Here is a 4,832-nt window from a genome sequence, read left to right as displayed (position 1 = left end):
CACCTTGACGCACTCCTTTCTCCATGATAAACTCCTCCGTAGGACTTCCGTTCACCAGAATAGAGACACTAGCATTAGAGAGAATTCCTCGAATCCACTTTCTCCAGGTATTACTGAAACCCATTTGCCCCAAAACCTCGTCTAAAAATTCCCAGTTCAAATTATCGAAAGCCTTCTCAAAATCAGCTTTGAAAATTAATATTTTACGCTGTCTTTCTGGCCCAAGAAATAGTCTCGTTAACGATAAGCGGGCCATCCAGAATGCTTCGACCCTTAATAAAAGCTGACTGCTCCTTCCCGATAATCGAATCCAACACCCCTTTGAGTCTATTAGCCAACAACTTGGAAACAATTTTACAAACACAACCAATAAGGTTAATCAGCCTGAAGTCTTTGAACGACAAAGGGTCCTTTACCTTTGGAATAAGAGTAATGAAAGACGCAAATTTCTGCATTTGCCTCGAAGGATTTGACCGCTTTGAAAACATCGTCACCGATGACATCCCAAAACTTTTTAAAGAAAGCAAAAGAATAACCATCAGGCCCCGACGCTTTTTCATTACCACAACCCCAAACTGCAGATTTTACCTCCTCAAAAGAGAAGGGCAACTCGAGCGACTCCTTTTGACTTAGCGAGATTCTTTTGAAATGATTGCTCTTGAAAGACGGTCTACACACCTTATCTTCCGAAAATTTCTCTTTGAAAAATTCAAAAGCAGCTTTTTTCATCTCTARCGGATCACGAGTCCATCTTCCATTTACAACGATACCATGAATATTTAACTTGTTAAATCTGCATCGAAGAATACCATGGAAGAACCGAGAGTTTTCATCTCCTTCAAGAGTCCACCGAGCTTTGGCCTTTTGCCTGAGATCACTAATAACCGCTTCATCAATCTCCAAAATACGCTTCAKAGTCTCTATTCTAGTCTGCGYRACATCAACATTCAGATTACCMGCTACCACMATCGAATCAAGATCATTGATCTTAGCCATAAGCAAGGCCTTCTCGGATCTTGAGGAGGCCGATTTTGAAATATTCCAAGCTTTGATCTTCACCTTTAGCCGCTTTAAATTGTAGAAAAGAAACCGAATGTTGTTAGGATTCGAGAAACCATTGCGATTTTTTATCCAGCCCTCTTTCACCATCTGAACAAAATCAGGATCATTAAGCCAAGAATTAAAAAGTTTAAAAGGGATTGGTCCAAAGTCCCCTTCACAGCCGTCAAGCAGGATAGGGCAATGATCCGAATAAAGAAACGGCAACGCCGTCACACAAGCCTTAGGCCATAAGGCTAGAAAACTCTGAGATACCAAGAAACGATCAAGTTTGCTCCATTTAAAGCCATCCGCACTTTTTCTCGTGAACTTACGATCACCCATTTTGAGATCCAAGAACCCGATCTATGTATGTTTATTGTTTATGTTATGTTTTTATGATCTTGTGAAACCCTACAGTGGTATCAGAGCCCCTTTGCTATGTAATAGGGCATGAAATTGGATGAGAAATGGTAAAAACCAAAAAACTTCAAAACCACCGCCGTTGACGGGTCCTCGAGGCGCTGTGCGACGGGAACGCCAAGCCACGGCTTGGGCGTCAGCCAACTCGGTTTCTTATGGCTTAGTTCGTGGGTGGCTTGGCCGGAAACCTTAATTTCTCTAAACCCTATTTTTTTAATGGGCTAAGGTTTGTGATGGACTAGAGGGTTTTTCTCTAAATCCAAACGAAGACGGTGTCCCGAAGTGCACCTCAGCTGGCAGAGCTAGTCGAAGATGTCCTTAGAATTTGACTATGGTTTTCATGTAGGCTAATGAAAACCGCACTAGTGGGTCATACCAAATCCATTATGTGTTTGTGTCAATTTATTTTCGTCTTATATTTTTCTTTATAACTATATGATATAATTGTCGCAAGTTGTTTCAAAAGGAAAATCAAACAGAAACAAACTTGAAAATCAGTAAACGTATAAATGATTTACAATAAATTGATAAATTATCAAATTATACCGATTTATAATTTTATAAAATTGAAAAATGTTTTCTAAACACAATACCAAGTCGAAAATTGGTTTAAATCGAATTTTAAAACTTAAATTATTTTAAGAGCTTGGTAAAATCCTTACAAACAAATGCAAGTTTTTCACCAACCATTTAAAACTCTTATTGAACATACAATCATCCGATTTGGTATGAGCATTGGTCAAGTCGGGTCGGATAAGTGTAGTGCAAGATAAGGATCCAAATCATGGGATCACAATACGTTGTGTATTTCCCGCCTATTGTGATAGTCATAACCTGGATGATCAATTTCAGAGTTGTTACTCAAAATAGAAGTTGTGATGCTTTAGTATGGTTAGACTTGCTCTGGTACTTATGCATGTATTGCCCTTCCATAAGTAGCCTCAAGGTGAAGAAGTAGGATTAAACATGTCATTAATTATAAATAAAAAGTTCTACAAAGGTCTTATTGTTGTGATGATCACAATCGAAAGTTGTCCACCTAAATAACTATCATGAGATTTAGTGAAATATGGATCTTAGCTCATTTTTAAATTAAAAGGATTATTCGAATTATGAGAATTTATTACTGAAATGAACTTTATTTTCTGTACATGTATGCTAATCAAGATTCTAGTAACATAAACAACTCAAACATCACCTAGTTCACTCTATGCTCGATTTTAGATAAAGAAAAACTGAATAGGCAGAACGTCTTGGGATGGTTCCGCTTCCTGAGAGTAGTTCTCAGAAATGAGGAGAAGTTCTACGTTCTCAAGAACCCTCCTCCAAATGCTCCTGGCAGAAATGCCTCTGAAAGTGTTTGGCCAGCTTATGATAAGTATGGTCGAGACTCTCTCAATGTTTCATGTCTGATGTTGGCATCTATGATTCCTAAAATTTTGTGGGATTATTGAGGAAATGTCAGAATGGGATATGATTACCTTCCTGAAGGCCATGTTTGGACAATAGGCAACGCAGGGGGAGATTTGACAATGTAAGATCATTGCGTGCTTGCATGATGTGGGAAGGCACACCGGTCAGTGCTCATGTTCTGAAAATGAAAGGGTACATTGATCGACTGACTTGATTGAGTTCCCTCTTGGGCAAGAGTTGGGGGTTGATTTGGTCCTTAATTCTCTACCAAGTCATATGATTAGTTTATGCTCAATTATCATATGAACAACATGGATAAATCTCTCACTGAACTGCATGGAATATTGAAAACTGCTGAAAGAGATATCACCTCGAAGTTGGACAAATCCAAGCATATCCTGATGATCAAGGCAAGAGGAGAGGTATCCAAAAAAAAGAATGCGAAAAGTGTTGTTAGGAAAGGAAAGGCAAAGGCTGGAAGCACCAGCAAACCAAAGAAGAATGAGGGAAAGATTCCTCCGGATGTTGTTTGCTTTGAGTGGTCTGAGAAAAGGCATTGGAAAGGAATTGTCAATGGCAAAGGGAAGGAAAGTCAAGGCTTAGGGAGCCGAAACTTTAGATATGTTTACCATTCATCTACTGACTTATGATTATGATTTCGGGGTATCGGTTACCAGGTGTGGGATTCATATTTGTTCCTCCTTGTAGGGAGTAAAAAGTGAAAGGCAATCGAGGCCAGACCAATGGCAATTGGAGCTTAAGATGGGCAATAAGGGCAAGAGTGGATGCTTTGCCTCAAGGATATTATGATATGATCCCACCAAATGGCCTTGTTTTGATACTTAAGGATTGTCTTATGTTCCCAGTATCATTAGAAACATAGTTTTAGTTCTCGTTTAAGACAAAATGGATTTATGTTTAAATTTCATGATGATAATTCTATTTCTGCATGTTTGCATAATATTTCTTATTTTATCGTTGGGACAATAATGGCATTTACTAAATAGATATTCGTGATAGTCTTAATTCGGGACAAGAGTGGATGCTTTGTCTTAAGGAGATTATGATATGATCCTACCAAATGGCCTTGTTTTGATACTTGGTTTTTAATTTTCAGAAATATATATATATATATATGTATATATATATATATATATATATATATATAGAGAGAGAGAGAGGTTGGTTATTATACAACCTTTGATATTTGTGCAACCAATACAACCCAGTCTCAACCGTCCATTTCATTTGATGAATATGTGATTTCATAGACGTTTTGATTGTTTCCTAATATAAAGTATTAATCATAATTAATGAACTCTATTCATATTCCATAAATATTCAAATCATAATAAATGAACTCCCATCATTTCTATAAATATCTCAATTAATTGGGTTGCAAGGGTTATACAAATACACAAGGTTGTAAAAGAAATATACCCTATATATATATATATATATAGATAGATAGAGAGAGAGAGAGATAGAGAGAGAGAGAGAGAGAATGAGAGGGGGGGAGAGGAAGAGGTTAATTTGATAAGTTTTAAGTATTTGAGAAGTAAATAAGTGATTCTAGCTTTTTATATGGTCAAAATTGGTCAAAAAATACGGCTTTTACAAATAAGTGCATATGTGAACCATCGGTGCATGTATGAACCCATAGTTCATATGTGAATCAGTTAAATAGTTCATATATGAATCACACGAGTTCACATATGCACTTGTTTTGCCACATATTTGTAAAAGTTACGAAACTATCCTTCTATTTTTCGCATATTGTGCAAGGAAATATTTGGCACTTCACAGTCAAAGCCGCAAATCTTGACCAGATGAAGGGCTAGGAGCACTTCTCCTAATAAACATATGGATAATATATATATATATATATATATATATATATATAGGGTTGGGTTCACGTGAGACCAGCTTGTTTTCGTGAGACCCGTGAGACCACATTT

This window comes from Cynara cardunculus (assembly GCF_001531365.2).
Source record: "Cynara cardunculus var. scolymus isolate 2C chromosome LG 13, CcrdV1, whole genome shotgun sequence".
NCBI classification, from domain to species: domain Eukaryota; kingdom Viridiplantae; phylum Streptophyta; class Magnoliopsida; order Asterales; family Asteraceae; genus Cynara; species Cynara cardunculus.
This window is presented reverse-complemented; position numbering follows the sequence as displayed.